The sequence below is a fragment of the Macaca thibetana genome, chromosome X (genome assembly GCF_024542745.1).
Source record: "Macaca thibetana thibetana isolate TM-01 chromosome X, ASM2454274v1, whole genome shotgun sequence".
Taxonomy (NCBI): Eukaryota; Metazoa; Chordata; class Mammalia; order Primates; family Cercopithecidae; genus Macaca; species Macaca thibetana.
In genome coordinates, this window is record NC_065598.1 from 54,698,835 (window position 1) to 54,717,100 (window position 18,266).

General features: G+C 40.2%; 4 protein-coding genes and 1 long non-coding RNA gene across 7 annotated transcripts in view; 3 read left to right on the plus strand and 2 right to left on the minus strand.

Moving 5' to 3' along the window:
* ALAS2 (5'-aminolevulinate synthase 2) overlaps positions 1-18,266 on the minus strand; it is a 425,802-nt gene that overhangs the window by 250,850 nt on the left and 156,686 nt on the right. The window lies entirely within an intron of this gene.
* LOC126946538 (putative G antigen family E member 3) overlaps positions 1-18,266 on the plus strand; it is a 275,323-nt gene that overhangs the window by 121,948 nt on the left and 135,109 nt on the right. The gene's annotated exons all lie outside the window — the stretch shown is intronic.
* The window catches only part of LOC126946562 (putative G antigen family E member 3), a 248,286-nt gene that overhangs the window by 89,547 nt on the left and 140,473 nt on the right, over positions 1-18,266 (plus strand). The window lies entirely within an intron of this gene.
* The window catches only part of FAM104B (family with sequence similarity 104 member B), a 628,193-nt gene that overhangs the window by 23,913 nt on the left and 586,014 nt on the right, over positions 1-18,266 (minus strand). The window lies entirely within an intron of this gene.
* On the plus strand, positions 6,224-10,533 carry LOC126946604 (uncharacterized). The gene is made up of 3 exons (XR_007722718.1): positions 6,224-6,300; positions 7,206-7,294; positions 10,414-10,533. It is a non-coding gene; the product is annotated as an uncharacterized LOC126946604 (long non-coding RNA).

The following is an 18,266-nucleotide window of genomic DNA, read 5'->3' on the forward strand; positions in this document are numbered from 1 at the left end:
TCCTTCCTTCCTTCCTTCCTTCCTTCTTCCTTTCTTCCTTCTTTGTACAAAAATAAGTGAACTTATTTCTTCTCAGTAGAAATATCAGAATATTTCATAAATTTTGTGAGGTTTCTTTTTCTGAAATTTTTATTTTGGGTTGAGGGGTACATGTGCAGGTTTGTAATATAGGTAAATGCATGTCACAGGGGTTTGTTGTACAGATAATTTTGACACTCAGGTATTAAGCCTAGTTATTTTTCCATATCCTCTCCCTCCTCCTACCTTCCACCCTCTGCTAGGCCCCAGTGTGTTGGTCCTTGCTATGTGTCCATGTGTTCTCATCATTTAGCTCCCACTTATAAGTGAGTACATGTGGCATTGGGTTTTCTGTTCCTACATTAGTTTGCTAATGATAATCACCTCCAACTCCATCCATGTTGCTGCAAAGGTCATGATGTTTCTCTTTTTCTTACAGATGCATAGTATTCCATGGTGTATATGTACAACATTGTCTTTATCCAGTCTACTATTGATGGGCATTTAGGTTGATTCTGTCTTTTTTAATTGTGAATAGTGCTTCAATGAACATACTTGTGCATATGTCTTTATATACCCAGTAATGGGATTCTGGGTCAAATGGTTGCTCTACTTTTAGCTTTTTGAGGAATTACCACACTCCTTTCCACAATGGTTGAAATAATTTATACTTCCACCAACGGTGTATAAGCATTGCCTTTTCTCCATAAAGTCACCAGCATCTGTTATTTTTGTCCTTGATTTTTTTATTTAGCCTTATACAGTTTGACTATTTTTTTCTTTGAGACAGGATCTCATCTGTCTGTGAACGTGGATTCTACTAATGTCTGAGACTTCTAGGGATTCCAGCTCTCTCAGTTGCCTATGTTTGAACTTTATGAATTTGTTACATTTCAGTTGTTTCCTTCTTACCCACTTTTATGACTGTCACTTCTCGCACATATGTTCTGCCAGAGGTAACACAGTTTGTGTGTCTCATCTCTCCTCAGAGGGACTTGTCATCCTCTTGTATCAGTTTCCATGGCTGCCTTATTACCTCAGCCCTCTCATGATCTAAAAAAAAAATGATAATATAGATTATTAGGCTTTTTCTCATTTTCAGGGCTAAAGTGACCTTCTCTTGAGCCTTTCTAAATATTATGTGGAGGTAGAGCTCTCCTTTGTTAATATTTTAACTACTGGTACAAAAATGCAGCATTCAAATATTTGAATTAAAAGATAATCCAGGGGATAGCTGACTATGGCTTGGAAGCTAAATCCAGCCCATGGCTCATTTTTGCATAGCTTTAAGAGAAGGACTTTTTTTTTTTTTTTTTTTACATTTTAAACTCTTATTTTTAAAAACCACAGCAATATGCCACAGAATCTATGTGGCCCACAAAGACTAAAACATTTATTGCCAAGCCTGTTAAAAAAAATTCATGACCCTGTGTTAATCTAATATCTACTATTCTGCATTACATTAAGGCATACATTTTCAACCAATATTTAATTTATTTACTCACAGACTGAAAAGTATGGATTACTTTCTGATCTTACCCTATCCCCTTAAGAAAACATCCAGCTTTACCAAACCATGTTTTCAGCCTGAGAAACTTGTCCCAGGGCTTAAATGAATACAGAAACATATATCTGAGGTAGGAGATTGTCAGGACTTGTTTCTGGTCATAACCCTGCTGACTAAAACAGGATCTGATTCAGACAGAATAAAGTGGATAAACTGGCAGAAACCAGCAGATGGCCACAAGGGTGATCCCTGGCTGCCCTTATTGCTTATTAGCATGAGACACTCCCACCAGCACCATCACAGTTTACAAATGCCATGGCAATGACCTGGAAGTTACAACAGCTTCCCATGGCAATGGCCTGGAAGTTACCACCTTTCATAGAAAGTTCTAAATATCTCACCCCTCAACTTGCATTAACCTGCCCTTAATGTACGTATCAGTCAATAGAAATGTGTTTGCAAAGACCCCATAGGTTGGTGACTCTGAGTGTAGTGCCTATGAGTCAGCCCTGCTCTGCAAGAAGCAGTTCCATTCAATAAAGGATTGCTGTCTGACACTACCAGCTCACACTTGAAATCTCTCCTGGGCAAAGCCAAGAGCGGTGTCAGGATAAGCTTCAATTTTGGGGCTAGCCTATCCTGCATCAATTTCAAAGGGAGAATTTTTCCAAGTATTCCATGACTCTGTATTTCTCAAGGTCATTTAAAAAAAAGTCAATATCTCAGAATCTTTCATTCTATGTCTTGGTCAATGTGTCATTTATGTAAGCCTGATGGTGACATACCTCAAGTGTAACGACTGTTAGTCTATTATAAATGCAGTAGAATTATTGCCCAGTAAAACGTAACATCAAATATCCATATTTAATTGCATTGGACTCCTCCAAGTACTTACAGGAGAGTTGGTAAGAATATATATTCACACTTGAAAATATTTTGGAATACGTGTAAAATGGATCAAATCCAAATACCACAGATGGCACTGTCACTAGATGCTAATGAAGTACATAGTAGGAACCACAAGAGACAGTCAATAATAAAGGGGGGAAATGAAAGGGAACACATCAAAGCACCATCAGACGAGTGCAGAATTACACACATGAACACACCCTGTAGCTGCAGAAACACATGGTAGGAACTAAAGCCCCACCACTAATTAGATTTTTTCTCACCAACTCAGGAGTTCGCAAATGAGTTTGCTAAGGGTCAAATGCCCACAATAAAACTGACCAATTTAAACATCACTGAGAGTTACTTAAAGCATTATGTAGAAAGCTACAGACAACAGTGAATTTATTCTGAGCAAGTCTTAATCCATCATCTTCACAGATGGCTAAAGAAAGGGCCTCTAAACATTTTGTCTCGTAATCTCTAAGGTAGTGACCTTCAAACTATTTTATTATAATGCATGAGAAATACACAGTTTGTATATATTTCAGTACACAAATGAAATATAAGTATGTATATGTGGGTATGCCATGTATTTGTATATTTTGTATGCAATGGATACTATTTACTAATTATTTTATCTCATTTCTTTAAAATTATCATTCTTTGAACTCATCCAGCTGGTCAAGGGTTATCTCCCACAAGAATGGTGGGAAGAAGCTTAAATTTGGCATGAGGTTAAACATCGCCCTTTTAAGCTGGAGTGTGGCTACTCAGTAATCATTAAAATCCAGGTCTCCGTGAAGCACAACTATGCAGCCATCTGATGCTGTGACTTTGATCGTGTGCTAATTAGTTGCTCACAGAAAGTCTAAATCCAGAAATCACTATCTCCCATTCTTTGAGAACTTCTGAGTGCACTATACTAAAAACTAGAATTAACAAGAAAGATAAAAGATACACTAAATATTAGGTCAGGATTATGACAGCTCTTATTCCAAAAAAGAAACAAAAACAAAACAAAACAAAACAAAACAAAAACCAAAACGAGGACCGGGTGCGGTGGCTCACGCCTGTAACCCCAGCACTTTGGGAGGCCAAGGTGGGTGGATCACTAGGTCAGGAGTTCAAGACCTGCCTGGCCAACATGGTGGAACCCCATCTCTACTAAAAATACAAAAATTAGCCAGGAGTGGTAGCGCATGCCTGTAGTCCCAGCTACTCGGGAGGCCAAGGCAGGAGAATCACTTGAACCTGGGAGGTGGAGGTTGCAGTGAGCCGAGATTGTGCCACGGCACTCCAACCTGTGTGACAGAGTGAGACTTCATCTAAACAAACAAACGAACACCTTGAAGAACCACAATTCCTACTCAAGCTGCTTTTTAGAGACAGAGAAATTGAGACATCTCTCTTTTCCTACTCAAGGCATTTCCTTAAGGGAAACCCAGCTGGATGGAATATATAGGAGTCACCTCAACTATATTTCCTAATTTACTTACAAAAAGCTATGTCTGATCAGGGCCCCCTTCCTATGCTTCCTTTTCATGTACTATTTCCCACATTAAACTGCTAAGTAATATAAAAGTAAAGACAACAGGAATCATGCACACAGCTTACTGTCTATGTTAGTGTGAGTTTATACTCCACTAGCTTCATCAACATAAGTTTACTAATACAGGAATCTCTTGCTTAGGAAAATAAACGTTGCAAAGAACTTTACTGTTCATTTCAGCAGCTGCCTGAAAGATCCATCAACTCCTCAATAAAAAGTGTCAAATGACGTTTTTCAATCCCAAAACTCTTTGAAGCCCTAGTCTAAAAATCCTTGTCTTGTTGACTCCATCAATCCTAAATCATTATGATTCCTACCCAATTCTAACAAAACTGTCCCCGACTTTAAAAGACCCACTTTACACCAGATTTCAAAATCAGAATAAATGTGCCTAAAGCCAGTCCACATCTGACATACTAGTGGCTCTTTTGAGGTAGTGCTCTTCCTTACAGTGTTATGCAAATAATGTCGGAGCTGCCTTATGAACAGGTTATTTGGATGCTATTTGGGGAGTACAGTTTATGATGAGCACAGTCACTACTGCTGTGCATCATGTCACAGTAGACTGAGCCTAGATCCTACCACCAACATCTATGGAGATTTCTGAACTATACACTGCCTGAATGACCTACAGGTATATTCATGTAAATCTGTTACTATTCCAGAGACTTAAATGTGCAATAACACAACCTAAAAATAGTAAACAGGTGTGTATTTATTTAGTTTGCATTAGAATTTAGTTAAACTCATTGCAAGCATTACAGAAAACACAGAACCAAATAAAAATTGGTTAATCAAAGCATGTATAAAAATTGGCCAAGGTGGGAGGATCACTTGAGCCCAGGAATTCAAGACCAGCCTGAGCAACACAGTGAGACCACTGTCTAAAAAAATAAATCAATCAATTGCCCAGGTGTGGTGTCCACACATGTAGTACCAGCCCCTCAGGGGAACTGCTTCTTGAGGATTTCTTGAGCCCAGGAGATCGAGGTTGCAGTGAGGTATGGTCATGCCACTGCCCTCCAGCCTGGGTGACTGAGCGACATCCTGTCTAAAGAAAAGCATTTATAAATATAGATATGAAAATAATTTAGTTCTTTCACAAAAGGTCTTTCTGAAACACGTCCTCCACTAAGGGTGATATGGGACTGTCTGTTCCCAAAGTTTCTGGATGCATGAGAATGGTTGGGCAAGAGACAAAACAAAACAAAAAGATCTCTCAAGTCCCTTTCTTTATGTTCCTGAGACCCTGTGGATGTGAGTCTGGGGACAGCAGGAAAACCCTGTCCAGCCCTGCATGTGCCTGACTTAATAATGTGCATGCCCCTTGCTGGGCAAGTCCTTTGTTGCTCATGTGCCTTAGTGTCTGTCTCCTGTCCCTGCAGAGTCCTGACAGATGGTGACTTTTTTATTTTATTTTATTTTATTTTATTTATTTTTTATTGTTTTTAGATGGAGTCTGGCTCTGTTGCCCAGGCTGGCGTGCAGTGGCATGATCTTGGCTCACTGCAAACTCCACTTCCCAGGTTCTAGCAATTCTTCCTCAGCCTCCCCAGTGGCTGGGACTACAGGTGCATGCCACCACGCCCGGCTAATTTTTTGAATTTTAGGAGAGATGGGATTTCAACGTGTTGCCCAGGCTGTTCTCGAAATCCTGAGCTCAGACAATCTGTCTGCCTCGGTCTCCCAAAGTGTTAGGATTACAGGCGTGAGCCACTGGGCCTGGCGACAGATGGTGACTTCTTTCGTTCTTGCCAACTAGGATCCAGCCAATAGGTCTGCAGATCATTCCTCCCAGAAGTTGAAGGGGGAGTGAGCGTGAGGAGGGGCGGGTGGTCTTTGCGTGCATCAGGCGACTGGATCCATGGCCATATAGAGAAAAGGGTTGCGAAGTGGTCATCCTTCTACTAAAAGGCAGTGATGCTGCCATGGCCTCGTCGTCGTGGGGAGACCAGACAAGGGAGGAAGGAGGGCCCTGGAGGGGAGGAGGGTCAGCTGAACGTGGAGTGAGTTGTGAAGGGGTACACTATTTGAGGTCTTTGAGTCCCTAGAGCATATGAATCCGCCCACAGAGGACGGATTTCAACCTCCTTAGTGGGGACCTGGGAAGGAGAGGAGGACTGGACGTGGCGGGACAAGGAGGGGCAACTCAGCCCACAGGACAAAGTCAGATCTCACTGCGCATGCTTCTTGGGTGGCCGCCTCAGTGCGCATGTTCACTAGGCTTCTTCTGGTCGACCACTTTGCAGCACGTTGCAAACGCTATGGAGCTGAGAGGTTGTGAGGATTGCTTTCCTGCTGTCTGAACTCTTTCTGCCCTACTGAAACGTGGCGGGTAGGTCCGCAGGGCAGTCCTTCCGGGAGGTGAAGTGAGAATGAGTGTGAGGAGGAGCCAGTAAGCTTCTAAATGGGTCAGGCTGCGTGGTCCCTGGCTCAGAGGTAGAAGTGCCTAAAGGTCGTTGTCCTTCTCATGCGGCACCACAGCCATGGGCCTTCTGGTCTTGGCAGGGCCACAACTAGGGAGGAAGGAGGGCCACGGAGTGGAGGGGGGTCAGGCGGAGATGGGGCGACTGCTGGGGTTGCTGTTGGAGGTATCAGAGTCCTGGAAGCATCTGGAACCCCCAACAGAGGACAGATTCCAGACTCCTAGGTGGGGAGTCTGGGTGGGTGGGAAGGAATGGGAAGGGACGAAGTGCGTGGCAAGGAAGGAGCCTAGAAACTGGGAATGCCGTGGGCTGGTGACCACAGCCCTGAGGTCTGTAGAGTGCCTGGCAGAGGTGGCCCGTGAGGAGCAGCCAATGCTGTGTCGCAATTTCTGAACTCCACCATGGAGGTTTGAATGGGCGGGGCTCTGCATTCCAACAAAATTTGATTTTAGGGGGCAAATGGGCCTAGCAAATGGGTGTGTGGGAAAAGCCGTTGTCACTCAAATTTTAATTCTCTAGCTGTATTTTCCTAAATGTCTCCGTGATGGAGAGTTCAATTGTGACACCAAAAACCTTATCAGAAATTTCCTGCGTCTTTGCCAGGAGCCTTAAGACATTGCTGTGCTAGCTTGACCAAGAAGTTGCTTTGCAAGTATACAATTCAGAAGACATACACACACATTTGCCCCTGGGACTTACTTTCAAAGTTTTTCCAAATTAAAAAAAAATTACAAGTTAACATTTGTCCATAAAAGTGGCCAAATATAGCTATCCTCTCAAGTGCATTTTCCCAATCACCATATTCTGTTTGCAGAGTGAAATATAAGGTACCAAGGAGGATCAACATATAGGCCTATACCAAGATGAAGTTTATGACCTTCTGAGCTGACTGTGCCTCTGCTTGTGAGTGCCTTAACATTCAATATTTTCTATTAGCAGAACGTTATTTTTGTGATAGTGTTGTTAAACTAGTATACATACACTGGTAAAGGTCTTCCGTGCTGATAAAAAAATGATCATGGCATCTCATGAAGGACAGACTAATCCAAGAGGATTATGTTCTGGTTTTGTCTGAATGGATGATCTTCTGTTCCCCGATTTTTTGCCCATGACTGCCTTCTTGTGCTTATTGATAACTGATTGCACACATCTGTACCAAGATAGATTAAAATGGCTTCCAAAGCCCTTGAGGGTGACTGTCTTAGAGTAAACTCTCTGTGGGAAGAGTAACTTTATGAAACATTAAGAATATGAAATAGTGTTGGAGAAATGTCTTTAGACTTATGATCAGAAGTATCTATGTATTCTGTATACTTATATTATTGAGATGTATGTCAGTGTATTTACACACACTCACTGCTCCTGGTCCCGGGAGCCCAGTCATGAAGAGTCTCAAGAAGAGGAACCACTAACTGAAAGTCGAGATCCTACACCTGGTCAGGAAAGAGAAGAAGATCAGGGTGCAGCTGAGATTCAAGGTGCTGGGAAGGGAAAAAAAGATGTCTGTGGGAAGGGGAGGAGGCCTATGTGTGCATCACGCATTATGCCATGACCAGTAAGGGGAGGAAAGAAAACATTAGGAAAGGATCGCAAACATTTGCTGAAATTTGGCTGTAAAAGTGAAGAGTATAGTTTGCCATCTTATGCAGTCTCTGGATATAATGAATCTTCTCTTTTTCTTTGCGATCTACTTTGTATGCTTGCAAATACAGTCCTTGCTAAATTAGGACTTAGGTGACCACAGCCTTGAGTTCTGTAGAGCGCTTGGTAGAGGTGTCCAGTGAAGAGCACCCAGCACTGTGTTGCATCTTCTCAACTCCACCCTGGAGATTCGAATGGGAGGGGCTCTGCATTCCAACAAAACTTGAGTTTTGAAACCATCTGATGTAAGAAAATGTACATTATTTCACTAGTGTAATTTGATCTTCTTAGAATGTTATATCATCTTCTCAGCTGTGGTGTCCACAGTGTTGTATGCACCCTTTAATAGCACGTAGAGTGCCAAGTCACCCTACCTTGTAACACCCTGAATAAAGCCCATTTGCATAGGGATGTTAGCCCCATTTTATAAATAAGAAAACTGAGGCTCATGGGTTGAGGTTTACCAAAGAACACTTGAGTCATGGAGACAGAATTCATATTTCGTTTCAAGATGATGATTCTTCCTATCATCTATGCTGTAAGAGAAAGTGACTGGTTTTGCTTAAGATGCATAATACTCAAATATGGCTGTACTATAAGGTACTTCAGTATTGGCTCAGGACAAAACACAGTTCAGTGAAGCAGGATAGAAATTCCAGAAAAGAGCTCAATGAATGACAGCCACTGTTTCCTTTCATTGGTGTTTTTGACAGTATGTTTGGTAAAAGTTGGATAATTCAGGACACTGGCATATGGATAGCTATATTAGTATGATTTTGAGGGACTTTTAAAAGTTGTTTAAACACTTTTATAATTAGAAAACTTAAAGTGCCATAAGATTATCATGAAACAGAAATTGTTTCCTCAACAGGTAGCATTTTCAAGGTAAACACTGACAGAATTTGGGCCATGGATTATTTAGCAATTCACTGTTAAGGGGTTTCCAGAATATGGCTGTCCATAATGCTGGTTTGTTTGTTTGTTTATTTATTTATTTATTTATTTTAAATTATACTTTAAGTTCTGGGATGTATGTGCAGAATGTGCAGGTTTGTTACAGAGGTATACACATGCCGTGATGGTTTGCTGCACCCATCAACCTGTAATCTACATTGGGTATTTCTTCTAATATTCTCCCTCCCCTAGCGCCCCCAGCCCCCAACAGGCCCTGGTGTGTGATGTTCCCCTCCCTGAGTCCATGTGTTCTCATTGTTCAACTCCCACTTATGAGTGAGAACATGCAGCGTTTGGTTTTCTTTTCCTGTGTTAGTTTGCTGAGAATGATGGTTTCCAGCTTCATTCATGTTCCTGCAAAGGACATGAACTCATCCTTTTTTTTTATGGCTGCATAATATTCCATGGTGTATATGTGCCACATTTTCTTTATCCAGTCTATCATTGATGGGCATTTGGGTTGGTTCTGTGTCTTTGCTATTGTGAATAGTGCTGCAATAAACATATGTGTGCATGTTTCTTTATAGTAGAATGATTTATAATCCTTTGGGCATATACCCAGCTATTTATTTGCACTCAACTTCCTGTACTCTCACTGTGGGACAGTGATTTTGCTGTTGTTGTTGGTACTTTATTCTCATTGAGATTCATCTATGGAAAGTTACATATAGGGCCTTTGGACCTAAGCATAACTTTAATTAATTTTAACCAGAAAATTTTCAAGTTACTTCAACAAGGGATGGGTGTCACGACTGTATGACTTGTCATAAGCCAGCCAATACATTGATGTAAACTTTCAGAAAATTACATTTAAGTTATGATTAAAATGCTATTTATGTGGCAGACTTCAGATATCTTAGATAGTTGATACTTGCTATTCATAATACACAATGGTAACATATGGAAAATGTAGGTGTAGTGTGGTTTATCCTTAGATTGTCATTTAAAATAAGATTTCAGGCCAGGACCAGTGCCTCATGTATATAATCCCAAAACATTGGGAGGACAAGGCCAGCAGATCCTTGAGCCCAGGAGTTTGAGGCCAGCTGGGCAACACGGGGAAACCCCATCTCTACCAAAAAATACAAAAATTATACTTGGTGGTGGCATTCACCTGTAGGCTCAGCTACTCGTGAGGCTTAGACAGGAGGATCCGTTGAGCCCAGAAGGTTGGGCCTGCAGTGGGCCGAGGTGGTACCATTGCACTGCAGCCTGGACAGAGTGAGACCCTGCCTCAAAAAACAATTAAATACATAAAATAAGACTTCATAATATGAGAAAATGAAATTGTAACATTTTTGCATCACATTTATTATGACACTAGCCTACAGGTTTTTATTTCATAATCCTGAGGAAAAGAATATTATCATTTCCTTATTTTTATTTTATGTTTGTCTGCTTCAGTTGATAATTTTTGCATTTTTAAGTGTCTGACCTGGAAGCTGATCTCCAAGAGCTGTCCCAGTGAAAGACTGGGAATGAATGCAGAGATGATCCTGATGTCAAGGGGAAGATTCTGCCAAAACTAGAGCATTTTAAAATGCCAGAAGCAGGTACGTTATCCATTAAATGCAAAATTAGGTGCTTTGTGTTTTCTACAAAATTATACTTTTGATAATAAAAAGAGAGAATATTAGTGCCCCTTTAAAAACAGAACTCAAATGCAGACTTTCTTTGAAAGGTAGTTCAGACCCTGAATGCCTGACTGCAAGACTTAAACACTATCAGATACAGAAACAAATTGGGTCAAAGCCATATTGAATCGTCAAATGTGAAAGCATTTTCTTCTGAGTATAACCAACAGCTAACAATTTTCGGATTAGTTTTTAATTTCTACTTTTAAAAAATACATTGTAATCCCATTTGTAATACAGTTTGTGTGAAATGTGCTGAGAACTGAAGAGGATTCTAGTACCAGCTCTACCATAATTTGTGAGATTCTTAATGAATCCCATAAATTCTACACCCACGTTTGCTCTTATTGAAAATAGTGAATGAACATCAGATTAAATTCCATTTCAGTGCTGATTTCTGCATGCTGTGGTTTTGTTGGGTAGAATACACAGATACTCGACTTTCATGATTTGTTTATCATAATAATCAGCTTCAGTTCAATTATAATATCTGAATTGAGACTTCATTGCTCCTAAGAAAATAAACAACCACTCTGCTTGATATTTGTTTCTCTATATGGAGACCTTAATGACTGTTCTTGGATTTTGTCAACTTCTGAATTCGGTGGCTCTTAGTGAAGCCTTGAATATCTGAATAATAGAATGGCAGGAGACAGGTTTCTGTGGCACGTGAAGTAGGGAGAATGCATGTAGGTCAGTGAGCATGCTCCTTGCCCTACTGTTAGTCTTCATGAGCTACTGTGTGTAATTAGATTGAAGACACATATAATAGAATCACCTCTAACTATATCATAGATTACATATTACAAATTTCTATCTTGAGATGTCAGTTAATAGGATCTAAAGTTTAAAGTCCGAGGGCACGCCCAAGATGGCCGTATACGAACAGCTCCAGCCTCCAGCTCCCAGCATGAGCGACACAGAAGACGAGTGATTTCTGCATTTTCAACTGAGGTACTGGGTTCATCTCATTGGGGCATGTCGGACAGTTGGTGCTGGTCCGTGGGTACAGCCCGACCAGCAAGAGCTGAAGCAGGGCGAGGCATCACCTCACCTGGGAAGCACAAGGGGGAAGGGAATTCCTTTTCCTAGCCAAAGGAAATTGAGACACACAACACCTGGAAAATCAGGTAACTCCTACCCTAATACTGTGCTTTACCAATGGTCTTAGCAAACGGCACACCAGGAGGATATATCCCGCACCTGGCCCAGAGTGTGCCATGCCCACGGAGCCTCCCTCATTGCTATCACAGCAGTCTGAGATCTAACTGCAAGGCAGCAGCGAGGCTGAGGGAGGGGCACCTGGCATTGCTGAGGCTTAAGTAGGTAAACAAAGCCACTGGGAAGCTCGAATTGGGTGGAGCCCACCACAGCTCAAGGATGCCTGCCTGCCTCTGTAGACTCCACCTCTGGGGATGGGGCATAGCTAAACAAAAAGCAGCAGAAACCTCGGCAGAGGAAAATATCCCTGTCTGACAGCTTTGAAGAGAGCAGTGGATCTCCCAGCATGGAGGTTGAGATCTGAGAACAGACAGACTGCCTGCTTAAGTGGGTCCCTGACCCCTGAGTAGCCTAATTGGGAGACATCCCGCACTAGGTGCAGACTGACACCTCACACCTCACAAGGCTGGGTACAACCCTGAGACGAAGCTTCCAGAGCAAGAATCAGACAGCAACACTCGCTGTTCAGCAACATTCTATCTTCTGCAGCCTCCGCTGCTGATACCCAGGCAAACAAGATCTGGAGTGGACCTCAAGCAAACTCCAACAGACCTACAGCTGAGGGTCCTAATTGTTAGAAGGAAAACTAACAAACAGAAAGGACACCCACACCAAAACCCCATCAGTACATCACCATCATCAAAGACCAAAGGCAGATAAAACCACAAAGATGGGGAAGAAGCAGGGCAGAAAAGCTGGAAATTCAAAAAATCAGAGCGCATCTCCCCCTCCAAAGGAACGCAGCTCATCGCCAGCAATGGAGCAAAACTGGACGGAGAATGACATTGATGAGTAAAGAGAAGAAGGCTTCAGTAAATCAAACTTCTCAGAGCCAAAGGAGGAACTACATAACCAGTGCAAAGAAACTAAAAACCTTGAAAAAAGATTTGACAAATGGCTAACTAGAATAACCAATGTAGAGAAGTCCTTAAAAGAACTGATAGAGATGAAAACCATAACACGAGAACTACGTGACAAATGCACAAGCTTCAGTAACTGAGTTGAACAACTGGAAGAAAGAGTATCAGCGATTGAAGATCAAATGAATGAAATGAAGCGAGAAGATAAGTGTAGAGAAAAAAGAGTAAAAAGAAATGAACAAAGCCTCCAAGAAATATGGGATTACATGAAAAGACCAAATCTACATCTGATTGGTGTCCCTGAAATCAGCAGAAACTCTACAAGCCAGAAGAGAGTGAGGGCCAATGTTCAACATTCTTAAAGAAAATAATTTTCAACCCAGAATTTCTTATCCAGCCAATCTAAGTTTCATAAGTGAAGGAGAAATAAAATCCTTTACAGACAAGCACATGCTTAGAGATTTTGTCACCACCAGGCCTGCCTTACAAGAGATCCTGAAGGAAGTACTAAACATGGAAAGGAACAATAGGTACCAGCCATTGCAAAAACATGCCAAAATGTAAAGTCCATTGATGCAAGGAAGAAACTGCATCAACTAATGAGCAAAATAACCAGCTAATATCATAATGACAGGATCAAGTCCACACATAACAATATTAACCTTAAATGTAAATGGACTAAATGGTCCAATTAAAAGACACAGACTGGCAAATTGGATAAAGAGTCAAGGCCCATCAGTTTGCTGTATTCAGGAGACCCATCTCACATGCAGAGACACACATAGGCTCAAAATAAAGGGATGGAGGAAGATCTACCAAGCAAATGGAAAACCAAAAAAAAAGCAGGGGTCGCAATCCTAGTCTCTGATAAAAGAGACTTTAAACCATCAAAGATCAAAAGAGACAAAGAAGGCTATTACACAATGGTAAAGGGATCAATTAATCAGGAAGAGCTAAATATCTTAAATATATATGCACCCAATACAGGAGAACCCAGATTCATAAAGCATGTCCTTAGAGACTTACAAAGAGACTTAGACTCCCATACAATAATAACGGGAGACTTTAACACCCCACTGTCAACATTAGACAGATCAACGTGACAGAAAGTCAACAAGGATATCCAGGAATTGAACTCAAGTCTGCACCAAGCAGACCTAATAGACATCTACAGAACTCTCCACTCTGAATCAACAGAATATACATTCTTCTTAGCATCACATCACACTTATTCCAAAATTGACCACATAATTGGAAGTAAAGCACTCCTCAGCAAATGTAAAAGAACAGAAATTATAACAAACTGTCTCTCAGAGCACAGTGCAATCAAACTAGAACTCAGGACTAAGAAACTCAAATAAAACCTCTCAACTACATGGAAACTGAACAACCTGGTTCTGAATGACTACTGGGTACATAACAAAATGAAGGCAGAAATAAAGATGTTCTTTGAAACTAATGAGAACAAAGATACAACATACCAGAATCTCTGGGACACATTTAAAGCAGTGTGTAGAGGGAAATATATAGCACTAAATGCCCACAAGAGAAAGCAGGAAAGATCTAAAATTGACACCCTAACATCACAATTAAAAGAACTAGAGAAGCAAAAGCAAACACATTCAAAAGCTAGCAGAAGGCAAGAAATAACTAAGATCAGAGAAGAACTGAAGGAGATAGAGACACAAAAAATGCTTCCAAAAATCAATGAATCCAGGAACTGGTTTCTTGAAAATAGCAACAAAATTGATAGACTGCTAGCAAGATTAATAAAGAAGAAAAGAAAGAAGAATCAAATAGATGCAATAAAAAATGATAAAGGGGATATCACCACTAACCCCACAGAAATACAAACTACCATCAGAGAATACTATAAACACCTCTATGCAAATAAACTAGAAAACCTAGAAGAAACGGATAATTTCCTGGACACTTACACTCTCCCAAGACTAAACCAGGAAGAAGTTGAATCCCTGAATAGACCAATAGCAGGCTCTGAAATTGAGGCAATAATTAATAGCCTACCAACCAAAAAAAGTCCAGGACCAGATGGATTCACAGCTGAATTCTACCAGAGTTACAAGGAGGAGTTGGTACCATTCCTTCTCAAACTATTCCAATCAATAGAAAAAGAGGGAATCCTCCCTAACTCATTTTATGAGGCCAACATCATCCTGATACCAAAGCCTGACAGAGATACAACAAAAAAAGAGAATTTTCGACCAATATGTCTGATGAACATCGATGCAAAAATCCTCAATAAAATACTGGCAAACTGAATCTAGCAGCACATCAAAAAGCTTATCCACCATCATCAAGTGGGCTTCATCCCTGGGATGCAAGACTGGTTCAACATATGCAAATCAAGAAACGTAATCCAGCATATGAACAGAACCAAAGACAAAAACCACATGTTTATCTCAATAGATGCAGAAAAGGCCTTTAACAAAATTCAACAGCCCTTCATGCTAAAAACTCAATAAATTTGGTATTGATGGGATGTATCTCAAAATAATAAGAGCTATTTATGACAACCCCACAGCCAATATCATACTAAACGGGCAAAAACTGGAAGCATTCCCTTTGAAAACTGGCACAAGACAGGGATGCCCTCTCTCACCACTCCTATTCAACATAGTGTTGGAATTTCTGGCTAGGACAATCAAGCAAGAGAAAGAAATAAAGGGTATTCAGTTAGAAAAGAAGAAGTCACATTGTCCCTGTTTGCAGATGACAGGATTGCATATTTAGAAAACCCCATTGTCTCAGCCCAAAATCTCCTTAAGCTGATAAGCAACTTCAGCAAAGTCTCAGGATACAAAATCAATGTGCAAAAGTCACAAGCATTCTTATACACCGGTAACAGACAAACAGAGAGCCAAATCATGAATGAAATTCCATTCACAATAGCTTCAAAGAGAAGAAAATACCTAGGAATGCAACTTACAAGGGATGTAAATGACCTCTTCAAGGAGAACTACAAACCACTGCTCAGTGAAATAGAAGAGGACACAAACAAATGGAAGAACATACCATGTTCCTGGATAGGAAGAATTGATATCCTGAAAATGGCCATACTGCCCAAGGTAATTTATAGATTGAATGCCATCCCCATTAAGCTACCAATGACTTTCTTCACAGAATTGGAAAGAAACTGCTTTAAAGTTCATATGGAACCAAAAAAGATCCCACATTGCCAAGACAATCCTAAGCCAAAAGAACAAGCTGGAGGCATCATGCTACCTGACTTCAAACTGTACTACAAGGCTACAGTAACGAAAACAGCATGGTACTGGTACCAAAACAGAGATATAGACCAATGGAACAGAACAGAGTCCTCAGAAATAATACCACACATCTACAGCCATCTGATCTTTGACAAACCTTAGAAAAACAAGAAATGGGGAAAGGATTCCCTATTTAATAAATGGTGCTGGGAAAATTGGCTAGCCATAAGTAGAAAGCTGAATCTGGATCCTTTCGTTATTCTTTATACGAAAATTAATTCAAGATGGATTAGAGACTTAAATGTTAGACCTAAAACCATAAAAACCCTAGAAGAAAACATAGGCAATACCATTCAGGACATAGGCATGGGCAAGGACTTCATGTCTAAAACCCCAAAAGCAACAGCAACAAAAGGCAAAATTGATTAATGGGATCTAATTAAACTAAAGGGCTTCTGCACAGCAAAAGAATCTGCCATCTGAGTGAACCTACATCTCCCATCTGTAGGCAACCTACAGAATGGGAGAAAATTTTTGCATTCTACTTATCTGACAAAGGGCTAATATCCAGAACCTATAAAGAACTCAATCAAATTTACAAGAAAAAAACAACGCCATCAAAAATTGGGCAAAGGATATGGACACTTCTCCAAGGAAGACATTCATACAGCCAACAGACTCATGAAAAAATGCTCATCATCACTTGCCATCAGAGAAATGCAAATCAAAACCACAATGAGATACCATCTCACACCAGTTAGAATGGCGATCATTAAAAAAATCAGGAAACAACAGGTGCTGGAGAGGATGTGGAGAAATAGGAACACTTTTACACTGTTGGTGGGACTGTAAACTAGTTCAACCATTTTGGAAGACAGTGTGGCGATTCCTCAAGGATCTAGAACTAGAAATACCATTTGACTCAGCCATCCCATTACTGGGTATATATCCAAAGGATTATAAATCATGCTGCTATAAAGACACATGCACATGTATGTTTATTGCGGCACTATTCACAATAGCAAAGACTTGGAATCAACCCAAATATCCATCAGTGACACACTGGATTAAGAAAATGTGGCACACATACACTATGGAATACTATGCAGGCATAAAAAAGATGAGTTTGTGTCCTTTGTAGGGATGTGGATGCAGCTGGAAACCATCATTCTCAGCAAACTGTCACAAGAACAGAAAACCAAATACGGCATGTTCTCACTCATAGGTAGGAATTGAACAATGAGATCACTTGGACACAGGAAGGGGAACATCACACACCGGGTCCTATTGTGGGGAGGGGGTGGGGGGACGGATAGCATTAGGAGATATACCTAATGTAAATGACGAGTTAATGGGTGCAGCACACCAACATGGCACATGTGTACATGCGTAACAAACCTGCATGTTTTGCACATGTACCCTAGAACTTAAAGTGTAATAAAAAAAAAATAAAGTTTAAAGTCCATAGCTCACTAATTCCTGAGTAGTCAGCATATTTTACCATATTTTCTAAATTGCCAACTGTTAATTAGAAGAGCTTCTAAATTTAAAGGAAACACTCCATGTTTATGGAGGAAATTACCTAGATGTTTTTACTCTACACTGCTGAACCATTTCATTAGACTTACATTAAAGGATAGTTTTCAGACTATTTCCAGTAGCCTATTGAACAAGCCTCAGTTGCATTCTTAGGAAAATCATAGCCTTAAATGCAGATCTTATTAAAGCGGATAGCAAATTACATGATACAAGAAAATCATAATAAAAAACAAAACTAGTAATAATAAAAGAGCAACAGAATAAACCTAACAGAAGAGGAAAGAGGTAGTGAATAAAAGAAAGGTATGAATTGTTAGTAAAAGGCAAACTAATCCAAAAATAATAAATTTAACAGCTTGTTCTTTTGAAAAATAGCTACGAATAGAGTATCCAGTAGTATATAGTAGTTTACACTATCTAGAAGAAAATGGAAAAAGATGAATACGGAATATGTATAAGATGCAGGTTTTGAATATCGGGCATAATAGAAAATGAATACATTCTTGAACTCTAATATTTTCAAAGTATGGATGAAATTACTGATATAAGAACACACTCATTATTTAATATATTCCTATAATACCTGAATATCTAAACATTGCAAAGACTGTAGAAGTACTTGTGACATTTGCCAGTTGTCCCTCAAAAACACTTACTTTTAGAAACAAAAATTTTCTTCTTCACGTCTTACTCTTCTTTTCCATTTCCCTCTATTTCTGTTTCCTTTTTTGCCACACTGTTCATGATATATACTTATTTGATGTTTTGATGTCAAAAACGATAGTGATAGCTTAACACT